We start from the raw sequence: 15,989 nt of genomic DNA on the forward strand, positions 1-15,989 counted from the left end.
ATGTAATGCAAATTGATTGTTCAGCAAGAGTGGAACTCATCTAAGCAGATGTTTTAAATTTCAAAATGCTAAATGCAGTTTAGCTCTGTTCTGAGCCCAAGAGGAGGTGTGTTTGTGGCTCTGGAGAACATGTGTGTTAGGAAAGGCCTGGCACAATGGCACAGTGCTGTGATTTGCTGCTGCAGGCTGATGCCACTTTTAACTGAATGCCCAGTGAGGCCACGGACACATGCTGTCGGGAAAGAAGGTGTTTTACACATGGGGATAAATGTGTGCATTATACTAATTTCGTAGGAAGAGCTTAAGGTCTATTCCTTTAAGAAAGTTAATGTTCAAAAACTACAAAAGGCAATTGACCCACAGTCTCCAGGTTTGGGCTGCTTTGGGCTCCAGAGGGAAAAGGAAAGTTAGACCTGTAACTGCTGTTGCTGATATTGCCTGTATTGTTTGAGCTACAGAGTGAATGAATGATGAAGAGCCTGGAGAGACATAAAACATGTTGGGGTTTGTAGTCTTCAAAAGATAACTTTAGAATAAACAGAGCTAGATTTGGTGAGGATCTTATTTTTCATTTACACTGGGAAATGTTGGTCACGTTTATTTTGGTCTGGAGAGAGAACTCTGCCACCCTGAACACACTTGCTTTTTTTTTTTTTTTTTTTCCTTTTTGCTCTCATCAGCCTTGGTCTCCAGTCATTGGATGCTGGACCTTCTCTTTTTGGAATGGGTGGATGCCAAAACAGCAAATTCCAGGAAATATGTTATGCAAAGCTGAGGCCAACTTGACTTCGGACTCAGAATAAAGGGGATATTCATGAGCCTTATTGTAAGAGCGTAGACTTTAGGAAGAGATGGTGTCCTATAGAGGAAGGCAGTGTGAACGTTGCGAATGCTTTGCGGTAGAATGTGTTACAGTTGCCATCATTATGATCAGCATCCTCACTGCCAGCCTTGAGTCGGTTCTTGAGTCCCAGTAACTCTGAATTACACTGGGTGAAACCCTTTATTCCGAAAGACTGCGGTTTTGACTGTGTGTCTACATATTGTTTCTTTACAAGAAATGAAATCCCTTTTCTTCCCCAGTTCTGCTTTATGGTGACAATGTGCCCACGTGTTGTGTCTCATTGTAGTTTACTGCATTTCTTTCTGTAATGAAAACAAAAAAATAGTAACCCCACTTTAAAAGAAAAAGAGGACTTAAATGATTTTGCTTGAATTGTTGATAATAACTGTAGATGAGACCCCAAACATTTGATACTGGTTACAAATTTGTTCAAATCTGAACTTCACCACCAGTAAAATGGACCCACCTCTAGCATCGTGTGTAACAGCTGGATAACAGCGCCTGTCAGCATCACATAACTGTTTAAGAAAGAAATTGGGAAATGGTATACAGGAGGATAGCATAGGTAGCATAAGAAGAAGTTCTCATGGACAAGGTCTTGTGGACGAATCTTTCAGATGGGGGGGTGGGCGGTAATATTTGGGTGGGGCAGGGAAGGCCAGTTTCTATGCTTCTATGGCTAGAGGAACCCCCTTTCTTGAAAGAACCCCCTTTCAAGAATAGTGGAAAATAAATTTGGAAGTAGCACACTAAATTTAAATCATGGCCGATCCCTAAAAAGGAAGACAGTGATAAACAGAGAAGTTCAAACAAATGCCACCTGGATCTCTTGGTAGCCTTTTATCTTGAACGTTTGATGAGCAGGAAGCTTTTATTTCCCCTCACAGCTTTCAATTTTCATCTTCTTCAACTCAGTCCATATACAATGCTGGGTCAGTTTTACTAGTGTTTCAAAGGTGTTAGAGAGATGGCTAGTTGGGTCGAGATGTGAGGCACTTACTTGGCTCTCTCTTGTTTAATGTGAGACCGCGTGTGGTCTGGCTGTCGGTGACGCTTGGTGTCTGTTAGGCTCTCCAATGGGCTAGCGTATCACTTCCACCTTTCTCTTCTTAGTTCACCACCCCTGGCTCTAGGAGTCCTGCTCTCTGCTTCCCTGGTGTCCGCAAAAGCAGCTCTGCTGGGGGATAGGGATGTATTGGAATTTTGTAGCCACATGGTTTTTGGATTTGGTGATAGTTGTGGGTTTTTTTTTTTTTTTTTAACGTGGAAAAACAAGTTTCTGACATTACAAATGTGAGAATAGCATCAAAGTGTGAAAAAAAAACTCTCACACTTAGATATTATTCTAACACTTTGGGGAACAAAATAAGCTTTATTGGTAAGTTGTGTCTGCGCTTGCTGTAAGTAAAATAGATTGCATTAGTCTTCCAAAGTTATGATAGTGACAGATAACACAAAAGTTTTGTTACAGCAAACATTTGTTTTTGATTTTATTTATTACTTGGAGTCAGAGTCTCTCTCTGTTGCTCAGGCCGGAGTGTGGTGGCACAATCATGGGTCACTGCAGCCTCTACCTTTCATGTTCAAGTGATTCTCATGCCTCAGCCTCCCGAATAGTCAGGACTACAGGCACGTACCACCATGCTTAGCTAATTTTTGTATTTTTGTATTTTCTTTTTTTTAGTAGAGATTGGGTTTTGCCATGCTGGCTAGGCCAGTCGTGAACTCCTGACCTCAAGCGATCCCCCTGTCTTGGACTCCTAGAGTGCTGGGATTGCAGGCATGAGCCACTGCTATTTTTTTTGCTTGAAATCTGTCTGGGCAGTGGCATGGAAAGCTTTTTTGGTTTTTTTTGGCTTGAAATCTCTCAGTAGAGTTGTATGTTGGATGAGGTCTTTGGTTCTGTAGGCAGTAGTCAGTAGAGGATTGGGGAGTGAGAGAGTGACCCACTGAGGCAGGAGACTACCTACCCTTCCAAAGGCCCATAGAACTCTGAGGACTCTCAAAGTGTGGTCATTACCTTCAGACACTTGCTTGTGTCGTGTTTACCGCGCCAAGGACAACGAGAGCAGGGTCTAAGGTTTGAACACTGTGGTGTGCATTGGTCATCTAGAATGTGATTTTATGAGCACATTTATTTTTAATAAATCAACCTTGGGCCATTGCATAGTTTTGTATTATTATTCCTACCCAAGGGGTTGAGAAGAGGAATTCTTGCTGCATTTTTAATGGGTTAATAATAAAGGCTAGTACTTATGGAGTGCCTCCTCTGTTCCGGGCACCCTCCTCAGTGTTTCCCGGGGATTCTTTGCTCCTGCCTTTCTGAGGAGGTACTGTTTGAGCCCCTGCCTTGTAAATGAGAACAGAGGCACAGAACCTTACACAGGGACCTGGTATTCACACCCAGCATTAGGCTGCAGAGTTTGTGCCCTTTTTTGTCACCGGACAAGATTTCTTAAGTGGGAAAGGGAATCTTTTTTAAAAAAGTCAAACTGATGAGGAGACTTTACTTAGTGTATTAACACTCTACATCATCAATAAGCCCTACAAGTCGGGCAGACCGTTCTGTACTTTCAGGCTGGCTTGGCCAAGCCAGTTCTTAGACTCTGAGGGAGGGACATAACGTTTCATTGTGCCATAAATGACTAAATTGGAGTGCTCATAATGAGTGCCAAATAACAGTTCTGATGCCAAAGGAAAGAAACTCAGGGCTGTTCACATAGTAAATTGTGGTTCCAGAAATCAGTGGCCTACCTGCTTGAATCTGCAAGAAATCAGACATATAGTAAAAGAAACCAGACAATAATTTTGACAAACAAATTTGGCCTCTCCTTTCAATTGTGTTTTGGCAAGATGTTCATGAGACTTTGCCTTCCTGTGGGAGAATTTAAGTGTATTTTGCTACAGTTAAGAGATTTATTTTCATTGAGCTGATGATGCAGTAGGAAGAAGGGTAGGCGTTAGAAAAGGTAAGAGGGTGGCGTCAAAGCAAATGTTCCCAGATTCCTGGAACTAAAAAGAAACCTTAAATGTAACCAGAGCAACCAGTCAGCTTCAAGAAATGACTGGCTTATCTCAGGTTGGAGGAGCACAGAGAAGATAAGTTCAGGGGATGAATGTAGTCATGGCCCCAGAGAACCTCCACTTGAGCCAACGAAACTTCTGTCTGTCTGGGCTCTCCTTGGCCATCCTGACCTGTGACTCACCCGTTCCCCTGAGCTTGCCTGACATTACGGAGTCAGCTGACTTCATTCTCTGATCAGCCATCAGCCTTCAACTCTCTGGGTTTCTTTATCCTCATAGATGCTTCTCTGGATTCTTTTTGCTTTGCATCATTTTTGGTTTAGTTAGTTTTGTTTTCATAATAAGATGGTTATGTAACCTTGCTGAAAGGGTAATTGTAATCTATTTTACTGTTACTGCAATCATTACCTTAAGTCTTGTGAGAGTTCTGCCGTGCACGTTGTTAACTATTCCACGGTCACAAGGCTCAGGAAGTGGCAAAGAAGAATGGCTTTCTCTTTACGCCCCCAGAGGGCATTAGCAGTTACCAGGCAGAATATTATATATATTATCTGATTGATATTACTTTATATACATAATAATTTGGAAAGTATTTTCTTAAAAAAAGGACCACTTTTTTGGGTGGATAATGAACAAAATGTTTCCCTTGATAGGTTTTCTAGTATGATACATTTTCTAGTATTTACAATTTTACTTTTAGAGAGTTTACCTTTTGAAGCATACTTAGTTACTATTAATCTCTTGTGTTCTCATAGTTGGATGAAGCTAATAAAAAAGCAGGCTATTTTTATTAACTGCCAGATTTCACAACAGTAGACTGTTCCATTTTGATACAAAGAGATATATAGCCGGATTTATTCAATGAGTTCTTTATATTTATAAAAGTGTCAACAGCGAAAACAGTATACATTTATACAGGTCAATCATATAAATGTACCAAGCAAATGGTGGTACCAAATTTATGGGCTGCGTTTCCCCTGCCAGCAGTATAGTTTAACCTTATTTATAGAACAGTAGGTAAAGTCGGTGTTTGTTCTTTCAGCTGTTTGCATTTCTGACAGCAGGACTGTTACAACAGACTTAGAATCTATGTAAAAGCTGAAGGAAATTCTATTTATGTTTGTAATTGCTAAAGAATAAACCCTAAATTATTGCACTTCATTTTTTTTACAACTGGAATTACAGCATATTGAAATCTACATTTTCATTATCTTTTGACATTATTAAAGTATCATGTGATTACTGTAAAAATAATGTTGAAAAGATGGATAAAAGTCTTTTATCCTTTTATCCGGAACTGGGATATGTAATACCTACACAATAGGGTCAAGGATGATTATACTTTACTGTGAAAAAACTTTTTGAGCAGCAAGAACAATCTAGCAGGTAAGACGCTTTGCTGAATTGTCTTTGTTTTTTCATGATGGAGGTCATGGTTTATCAATCAGTCAAACATCTGTTAAGATATAAAAAATTAATAATTTTCCTGTTGACATGTATATATGCTAGCATTTAATGTGGTCACACTTTGAGGAAATTAAAACAAATTGAATTCATTTTTCTGGAATGATATCGTTTCTGTAAACTACTAGATTATATGCATTTCAATGAATTTCAATGAACTTCTATACTTCCATTTTATACCAAGAATAGATAGATTAGTGAGCAAATTCCTCCCTTTTTAAAAGACTTGAATGAAAATCTGATTTCTGTTTTAAAAAGAGAGAGGGAGGGAAGGAGAAAGTGAAGGAAGCAATGGAGAACACCCCAAGGGACGTGGATTCTACCCCTGTGTTCCATCTCCACTAGTAAAATAGGAAGTTTTTCCTATTTACCAATTATGAAATTTTACAAAAAAAAAAAAAAAAGAGAGAGAGAGAAATGACTTGCTTAGAGTTACATATCCGTTTGGTGCAGAACTGGAGTCCAGTTTCATTTTTCTCACTCCTGCCCCACCCCTACCCCAGCCCTGCCCACGCTGGAATTTCTGCTCAGTATGTTTTTCCAGTGTTCCAAATTGAGCACCAATGCTGGTGTATTGGCTTTCATTTCATATTAAATGAGTGAATACATTAAAAGTGCTTAAAGCACAATGTATCGGATAGTAAGTAGTGTAGCACATTTTTCTATTAGTAAAATAATTACTTCTAGAGCATGAGCAAGTAGATCCCAGTTCCTCCAGTTTTCCAGTGCATGGCCAAAGTCCCCTATAATTTCCCTCAGTCTTTCCCCAGGAAGTCCTCCATCCCCACCCAACCCAACCCAGGAGTAGCTCCAAAAAGACTGCAGCTGTGTCCTCTAGAGTAATGCTGGAGTCACCTTGCCCCAGCAAGTGCTGCTGGAACCTGCTAGAAGTCTCTGACAGAAGAGTCTAGATTTATTTTCCATGGACAATTCAAAAACTTTTAAAACGTGGATTTATTTATTAACAGTTAAATACACAAACAGTGAAAACATTTTGCTGAGTCAGAAGTGGGATGAGGCCACCTGAAGAGCTAGAAAAATGGGCTTTGGTAAAAGCACATGGTCAGGAATGTTAGTGACCATCAAGTTTAAACCTGATGTCCAAAAGTGGTGTGACCTGTTATGCTTGGTTGGCCAAGCATAACATGTGAATCCTTCCCACTCCTGAGTGACTTGGGTTTTGCCTCACTGGGTATTACAGAGGGTTGAGTAGCGGGTGCATCGTCTGAACTATATATGTGTACTAAAATTATTTATATGCATAGAGACCTGGGTTTCATCACTACTGATGAGCTGTTTTGAAAACTTGGCTAGGTCTCAGTGATGCAAGGATTAGTTGTGAAGATAGATGCTCACCTTCTCTTTATTTTTTCTTGAAACCCTACATTTTTAAAATATGATTCTCATTATGAACATTTTGAAATGTGCAGAAAACTTGAAAGAACTGTGAAGAACACCCATTCTAGAGTAGATTTTAATAGTAGTAATGCTACCAACAGCTACAATGTACCAAGTACTTCTGCTCCAAGTACTGTGCTAAATCATTTACCTATATTTTCCTTCTTTAATCCTTTGAGTGACCTTATATCTAGATATTCTTATCTCCCTTTTATGGATGAGGAAATTAAGCCCTAAAGATATTAATTCCTTACTCAGTACTTTAGCTATTAAATGGCAAAACACAGTTTGAGCTCATGTCCATAAATTCTGAATTCTAAGTGGACCCTTCTGCCATAACATCTCACACTGCTAAAGGCAATGCATCCACAAAGCATTCACTTAGTTCTTCCATTTTCATAGAATCAAAATATGTAAAGCCCACCATAAAATATCGTCTTTTCAGATATTTTTTCTTCCTGAACCTCTGCTTTTTTCCGCATGTGAAATGAGAGGGTTGTGGAAGATTCTGAAGTCTTTGGCTCTGAGATCACATGGAGACAGCTCCCAGCATCAGAAACCAGTTGTGTACATTTATCTCATCCCTTCCAAAACAAATGTGAGTTGTGTCAATTTTACAGATGAAATAACCAGTAAATTATTACGCTAATATTATTATCACCATTATTATTATTTCTCTTCAGATCAAGGGAAAGATATTCATTAGTTACTCAGGACCCAAAAGGTTTCTGGTGATAGTGTCATCTCTTTTTCTCTCCATTCCCTTTCTGCTTTCTTTCCTCTCTTCCTGTTTTTCTTCTTCCTTTTTGATAAGGAAGGGAGACATGACCAGGGTGCAGCCATGCAGAGCATTTTGGAGTTTATAAGCAGTAATCTATACACTTTTCATTTCCTGTTGTTTGTAAACACTCTGAGGAAATGGAATCTCTTTCAGTTCCAGACAAATCTCAAGATGAGAAGATTAAGACAGGAAACCCGGAAGATGGAAGCATTGTCCTTCTCTTTTTAAATTCCTGGTGAAGCCCTGTCAGGGTTAGCAGAGTTCCCGGAAATTCCAATCCTTTGAGTGAACTGTCATTCATTAGAACCCAAACTTTGAACTCCACCATTTAAAACATGATCACATTTTGTATTGCAAATTACACATAACATAAAATTTACCATTTAAAAATGAACCGGCATCGGCTTTAAGTACATTCACAGTGTGCAACCATCACCACTATCTAGTTCCAGACCTTTTTCATTCCCCCAAGCAGAAAGCTGGTACCCATTAAGCAATCATTCCCCATGACCTCCTCTCCTTAGTCCCTGGAAACCACTAATCTACTTTCTGTCTCTGTATTTTTGCCTTTTCTAGATATTCCATATAAATAGAATCATACAATATGTGGCCTTTTATGACTGGCTTCTTTCACTTAACATAATGTTTTCAAGAAAACATTGCCATTTTAAATCTCCAAGTATTTTAGTATTTCTTCTTTTTTTCCCCCTATCAAATCACAAATAGTACCCAATTTTTTAGCCTCTTGAAATACCTTCTGTAACATATAGAGGAGGAAAATATCTAGAAGTGAGGAAGATATCTAGAAATAGGAGATTAAATGAAGAGTAGACATATTTCCATAATGACTTGTAAAACTGCCAAATGCAGAGTTTGATTTTCTGCCCAGCTGGAAAGTCATTTAGTGTTAACGAGACATGTGAATTCTTAAATTATTCATTTTTAAAAATTATTTTCAGCTATTTTAATTCATGACACTAAGTTATTATTCCGTAAAGGGTTAGGGGCACTTGTAGAAGGGAGTGGGCACGAGGCGGGAACATGCTGCCGCAGACCGTGTCTCCTCTTGGGTGCCATGTAAATGAGCGTGCAGGACCAGGTTGGTTATTCTTCATGGGGCCATTGTGCGCTGATTGACATAGCTTAGCACTTGAATTTTCTCTCAAGATGCATTGCCAATATTGGGTTGTGTTCTGAGAGACTAGGTCCCTTGTGATCTGCTTTTACTCCCCTGGAGGAAATTCAGTAGTTTTTTCCCCTTCCCTGATAGATATCACAGCATTCATATGTGTCCCTGGCAGTTGGAACCAGAGAAAGAGCATTTCGACCCTTCCATAAAGCTGGAAAAACCAAGGGAATATATGTGACAAAATCGATTGCACACCCCAGGATTTCTCTCTCCCCATATCCCTGAGTTATCTAACATAATCACCAGCCTCACAGGTCTCTGCTGACGGTATCTGTAATTATATTCATTTGTATGGATGCTCAGGGAATTCCAGTGACTGGCCCTGTAAGTGGTTAACTGCAAACAGGAGCCTGCTGGAATTACAGCATCATTTGAGGTCTTGCGCATTTCATGTGACTGATTTTAAGTTTATATACTGTTTGGATTTTTTTTCTTGCTGTATTTGCAGTTTAAAAAATAAAGATAAGCTAATAATTCTCAGACGGGTTTGCTGTTTTTTTCTAGTGCTTTAAGAGTATACCCTTGAAGAAACACACACACACACACACACGAGAGAGAGAGAGAGAGAGCAATTGTGATATAGTGGAAATGCACAAATCATTCCAACTTAAGTAGAAATGACAAGTAAGCTGACTCTTGAAATTATGTTTCAGTGTGAAACCAAAAGCATTTTCCCTCCCTTTTTCCTTCCCTTGCTTTTTTCCTCCAGGTTTAAAATCCTATGGGTAAGCCTCTTCCACTGGACTGCATAATTAGGTAGATTAATTAGCACCTGTCCTATAGCTGTAAGAAGCTGATGCATACAGTGTGGCCTCATAGTCTATGCCAGACCACTTAAAAAGAAACTGTGGGGGTCCAGTGGCTGGCCCTTAGACATTTTCATAAATTAAAAATAGTGAGAGCCAGCCCAGGTACTGCACCCTCGCTGGAGAGCTGGACGGGTGAATGGAGTTGTGCTGGGTGATCTGTCTAGATGGCTCATGTTAATGATGACAAATGAGCTCAAGGACAACTGTTGAAAAATATTGGAAACCTGAGTTCTGCTGCTGAAATGTTCTGTCAGATTAAAGAAAATCCACTTAACAGCCAGCCGCACGAATCTTCTAGAAGGCAACTGGAAGGAAATTCCAGAATTGTCAGATATGATGCATCCTTGGTGTTGATGGCCATTCATTTCGTTTGTGCATCGTGTTGTAAGAAAGCTTTGGGTAGAGGGGATATGACTGCCCATTTCTTTGCATGTCTGTTTACTATACGTTTGAAGTCAGAGAAATACCCCACAGTTTGAACAAAGAGCCGAAAAGGTGTGAACGTCACATGTGGACCTTTTTTTTTTTTTTGTGATTCTGTGTTTCCTATTCTCACACAGATTCCATCTCTTGAATCCCACCAGTTTAAATGCTGTGTTTCATTTGTTTAATAATCTGCATGAGGAAGATTTAATATTCCTTACCTGTCATTCTCCAAAGCAAACTGGTAATAGTATGATTAAAGTTACTCCATCATGAGATGTAAATTGAGTCCTTTCCATCTCAGAGAAAAACTGCCAAGCATTGTTTAACACACACTCAAGGTCAGAGGGCACAGTCAGAAGTACACATGGAAGCAGTTTGAAGACTGTGACACACTGCGTTTCAGAGAAGGTCCCCTGCTGGATCTTTCCTGGGTAGGTGTCTAATATAGTAATATATTTATAATTGGATTTTAATTGCAATCTGATTTTATTGTGTGTATGTTTCAGTTTGCCGCTACCAGAAGGATGAGGCTCCAAATGAAATTATACAATACCTCTCCCAGGGCAATTTGTTCTCCGCCAAAAATATATTGGAAGAATAAAATGCATGCAGTGTTGTTTGCCTTAGTTTATTGACTTAACAGCCTAAGTTGCTTTCGTCTTTGGTGTTTTATCTTGCTTTGTGGTGCACTCCAGTGGCATGGGATGGTGGAGAGAGCATGGGCTGATCACAGGCTAACAGAGTTCCAATAGGGAGGCCCTGTGCAACTTAAACACTTTAAATTTCCATTTCCTCTTCTGTAAAATGGAAATAGTGATATCTATCAGGTGTGTGTGGGAGGGTGTTTTGATGATCAAACAGGATCAGACATGAATATTCTATCTGGCATCTACAATAGGAGGTGAAAAAATGAATAACTTGTTAATTACAACTCTTTAGAAATGGATAATTTTCTTATTTCGTACTCTTCACTGTCCCTATATAGTAGTCATTTTTTAAAAAGCAAGGAGGAAGAATGAAGAGATTTTGGTCAAAGGGTACAGAATTTCAGTTAGGATGAGTAAGTTCTGGATATCTATAGTACAATGAGGTGACTGTAGTAAATAATCGTTTATTATAAACTTGAAAATTGCTAAGACGGTGGCTTTTAAATGTCCTTAGTACAAAAAAAAAAAAAAAAAAGATGTGTAAGTTGATGGATATCTTCATTAGCTGGGTTTAATCATTTCACAGTGTGTACATATATCAAAACATCGTGTTGTGTACACGTGTGTATGTTGTAAACACATACAATTTTTGTGTGTCAGACTGTTATAAAGCTGGAGGGGAAAGGGCATCTGAGAGCCTTTGATGATTTTAGGGTGTGGAGACTTTACGTCTGGCTGTCAACTGGAGGGTGCTTGTGTTAGCCAAGGCTGGTTTCTTGTAGCCTCAGAGGAGGAGCATTCTAAAAAAAAAAAAAGTGACCAGAATTCTTCCCATTACTCCTTACACAGCTGCAAAACTATAATTTAATGTAATACAAGATTTCAAAAAGATCAGAACTTGTGTCAATTGGTATTAAAGCACAGCTTCCCAACATGACATTTTGCATTTCTGGATTGTATGCCACCGTTCCTGTGGCTATTCAATCCTCCTCACAGTAAATGTGATGATTTTTCACTATCTTTTAGCTAATTGATTTTTTAAAATATGCTAAAGGAACTGATTTTATTCATATCAAAAGCATTTGATATTAGGGCTTTGGTGGAAAATTTTAGGATATCCTTGTTGACCCTTCTGATTTGGAACTGGGAGGAGAAAAGGGGAAGGAGAGAACAGGAAAATTCATGCTAAACAAAGGAATCAGAAGCATTGCCAATTTTTTAAAAATCAGTTAGTTCAAAGAGAAATAATTGACATGGTATAATAAAGTTACTGTTGTAATCTAATTTTTGCAAAAAGGATTATTTGGGATCAAATATCATGACATATTCATTGTGATCTAACAAACAATCTGATATACTGTATAAATGAAATAAACCTGAATTCCATAAAGTTAGTAGGCCCTTTGTGCCCACTTGTTTAACACCACTGTGATCATTTTGTCGGGATAGCAGAATAGACGTGTTTTGTAAGCTAATAGTATCAATAAAGAAACTAACAGCCCTGTAGGTAAATAATAGCAACAGCCCCCAAGTTTATCATTTGTTAATACTTCTCTACCTGACATAACAAGGATAATACCCAAAAGCCGTAAGATTCCATAAATATATACAGCTAGTGCTTGACTTTGGTTCCAAGAGACCGGTCGTAACACAATTTGGTCGTAAGTTGAGTAGGCTATATGCACGCGGAGATGGTAGTGCTGCCGGAAGCTGGTCTGCACTGTTGTATGCCCAGCTGGGCAACATGTGCGCTGCCAGACGCGGAGCAGTCGTGGCTAGCGATTGTGGTCATAGAGTCAAATGGTCGTAAGTTGCATAGGTCGTAAGTCGATCAATACCTGTATAGGGTATTTAATGTCACGTTTTGTAGTAACCTCATCCCTTTTGCCCTCACAAGATGCACTTTTTACAATAATACGATAATTGGCTTTTGAGGTGAATACTAATGTTAATAGATGTAAAATACGACATTTAGTGGACAAAAAGGTACAGTTTTATATTTTATAGCCAATTCATTTTCATCGCCACCAATGTTGCAATAATAGGAAAGGTTGATGATAAACATTTTTAAATTTGAAAAAATCCAACTGATCCCCTCCCTTTCCAAACACACACTTTTTCTCTTTTGCAGGGGTGGAATAAGAATGGGTTGTATAAGGAGAGATAATGTTAATGCCGGCCATGGATTAGATGCTGGAAATAAGACCCAAAGATTACAATGGAATAAAAAGGGATTACAGTGATAGAGTCATGTGAGGTTAGAGTGGAAGGTTAGCAACCAGCTCGTGAGGTGTGATCTTCTTATCAGATGGAGAAACTGAGGCTCAGAGAGGGGCTCAGTCTTATGCAGAGTTACAAGGCTCCTTAGTAGCAGAGCCTGGTTTTCACAGCTTTATTGATAGAAGTTTTATTGCTCCCAGGCAGGATTTGAAAAGCAAAGGAATTGGGGAAAAGTTATGCTGGGAAAAAAATAAAAGAAGGTTAAAAAATAGCTAAATACAAACGAGGCGTTGCTTTTAAAGAGTGACCTATGTCAGAAACTAAAGGGTTATTCCTCTCTTGGGATTCTCTGGCTAGAAAGCCACGTTCCAGCGCATCCCCCTTCTGCTGTTGGTGTTTCTGAGCTTCCTGATGAGAAGCAACACTTGTGAGACTCCATACTCTGCTCGCAGGGGGGCAGAAAGGGTGCTGAATCGGCATCAAACGCATCGGGAGTCTCCCCTGCTGCCTCCAACTTCTGCATCCATTTTGTTCCTGCCTGGAGGTAGACTGCAGTCAGGATCTGAATATATAGGAAACAAAAACCTACCAGCATGAATTATTATAAGCTGTACCCACTAGAATATAAAAATAGTATTTTCCTGGTGTTTGCATTATCTCTGAGCCCTGATAATGGAATTGCTTAAAGGAAAAGGAGCCGGTATGTAAATGGCAGGGGTGTCAGGCTGCAAAATGGGCTGAGAGGCGGGAGGCTGGCCTCAGGAAGCAGCGAGGGAAATCTGCTTTGAAGGGAATCAGCAGAGCTGGTGTGGTGCTGGGTGCTGGGCAGTGAGGAACCTTTGCACAGGCCTCCAGTGGCTGCTCGTGTGTACGTACCGAAGTCTGAGGTCTGATAAACATTTTATTTAGTAGAATAAGCAGAGACTTTGAGGACTTTGCAGCAGGCTGAAGTGAATTGCTCCTGCGTTCTCAGCAGGATCCTACCCAGAGCTGCCGAGTGCCTGGAATGGTTGGCCCCAGCACGTAGGAAGTGGACAGTAGGGTCATGCCCTTCCTTCTTCCTTCCCAGGTGTGGACATAGAGATTGGGAGACGTTTCACGTCAGAGGCAGGCTTAGGCCTCCGCTGGAGCTGTGCTTCTCACACTTGCCTGCATGTTACAATCACCTGGAAGTTGGGGAAGGCACAGTTAAAAATCCCAGTGCCCTGGCCAGGCGCGGTGGCTCACTCCTGTAATCCCAGCACTTTGGGAGGCTTAGGTGGGTGGATCACAAGGTCAGGGGTGTTCAAGACCAGCCTGGCCAAGATGGTGAAACCCCATTTCTACTAAACATACAAAAATTAGCCAGACGTGGTGGCGGGCGCCTGTAATCCCGGCTACCTGGGAAGCTGAGGCAGGAGAATCGCTTGAACCCAGGAGGTGGAGGTGGCAGTGAGCCGAGACTGTGCCACTGCACTCCAGGCTTGGCGACAGGGCGAGACTCCATCTCAAAAAACAAACAATCAAAAAAAAAAAAAAATCCCAGTGCCCATGCCACACCCCAGACCAATTATATTAGAATCTGCAAAGGGCTGGGGAGCCCAAGCATCAACATTTTTAAAGCCTACCTCAGGGCTTCCAGTGTGAATCTAGACCCAGTGGGCGAGAACATTCCCTATTTGCACATAGTATTATCTGAGGAATTTTTCAAGGATTGTTTGTTTTGGGACACATGAAACTCTTCAGGCGCTCTTCATGTGCCCCCTAATATGGATTAAACACCTGGTTTAGCCCAGAAGGAATAGGCCCTGCCCTTACATTATTCTGGGCAGTGTATTTGCAAGCATTAGCTCTCAGTTTTGACACATATTACTCTGTGAGTGAATGAAAGAGGCTAGTTTCCATCCCCTTCCCTGCTCCCCCGCCTCGCCTCATTGTCAGTTAACTCAGCCTTTGGTGTATTAAGAAAAACCCTCGCTACCCATGGAGGGTGCACCCCCCCACCCACTGCCCTGAGAATAGGGCAGAGCTGAGACGGAAGAATGACGCCCCGGGAAAGCAGCTTCATCATGAGTCGATTAAAACCCCAGCCTCCTGACCTCCAATCATAAGTTCCTGGCCCTGGGAAATAGCTCTCTAATGGGCTCTAGGCGATAAAGCAACAAGGTTGAAATTGAGGTTACATTAAAGCCTAATTTTCTTATGAGGAAAAATGTGCAAATGAATATGAAAGTGATGTACCTTTGTAATACAGCTTCTTGCCTGTGCCCAAACATCCTTAGCCTTTTGTCTCAATTTTCTCAGTACAGCATGTGCCTGAAGCTGCCCGAATATATTTTACTCAGTAATGTACAGGCAAGAAGCCTTATCTGGGGTGTGGGCAGAGAGGATGGCATAGTTACGTTTAGGGCAAATCAGGACAAATGGAGCCTCCTACAGATGTGGACATTTGCCTCCTGGCCACACACTTGGCACAGGCAATTTTCTGGATACCAGAGAGGGATTCTAGACACCTGGCTTCAAAAGATCCACCCCTTACTAACTATGTAAGCTTAGGGAAAAACAAATTCCTGATTCTCTTAGCCTCAATTTTTTCATCTGAAAAAAACTGTTACCTTCCGTAGGGTGTTTATGAGATCCTATCTGAGAAAGTGCTTTAAACGTTCTACAGCCATATATAAAATGTAAATTATGGCTTTACTAGATCCAGTTCTGCCATGAAGTCAGTGTAACCTCAGGCAAATCACTTCACTGCCCTCAGTCTTCTTTTCCTCATTTTTAAAATTGAGAATTTGGAGGAGACACTTTAAAATACATTCTAGCTCCATAGGTCTTGTGTCTGGATTCTTAGAAAAGACCGTTGGTGTACAGTTTTCCAAAACTGCCCCTTTTCAAATGCTTCCCTTAGTTCTCAGTCTCCTCCACAGTGCAAGAGAGCCCTCTCTGTTATCCATTGTGAGATTTTAGAAATAGAACGGGGAGTGAAGGAGTCACATGGAATAATGTCCTCCTGAACTTTTCAGCTCAAACAGCAGAGCCTGGCTTAAGAAAGAAGTCCTCTCAGTGTAAAGAACTGCTGAGATGCCATCCGGAAATGCTGTTTACTCTCCTGCAAAGAGCAGAGAGGTGATCCAGAAATACCAAGTGCATATTTTTCCTCTTACATACAGTGCTTATTTCCCTGGTGTTTCTAAGCAGTATTAGCCTT

The 15,989-nt window shown here is 40.5% G+C and overlaps 1 protein-coding gene and 1 long non-coding RNA gene across 2 annotated transcripts in view; both read left to right on the forward strand.

Annotated features, from left to right (window-relative positions):
• The window catches only part of RORA (RAR related orphan receptor A), a 737,001-nt gene that overhangs the window by 92,478 nt on the left and 628,534 nt on the right, over positions 1-15,989 (forward strand). The gene's annotated exons all lie outside the window — the stretch shown is intronic.
• The window catches only part of LOC116564535, a 28,703-nt gene that overhangs the window by 1,260 nt on the left and 11,454 nt on the right, over positions 1-15,989 (forward strand). The gene's annotated exons all lie outside the window — the stretch shown is intronic.

This window comes from Sapajus apella, unplaced genomic scaffold (assembly GCF_009761245.1).
Source record: "Sapajus apella isolate SASKATOON/1434 unplaced genomic scaffold, GSC_monkey_1.0 scaffold37, whole genome shotgun sequence".
Lineage (NCBI taxonomy): Eukaryota > Metazoa > Chordata > Mammalia > Primates > Cebidae > Sapajus > Sapajus apella.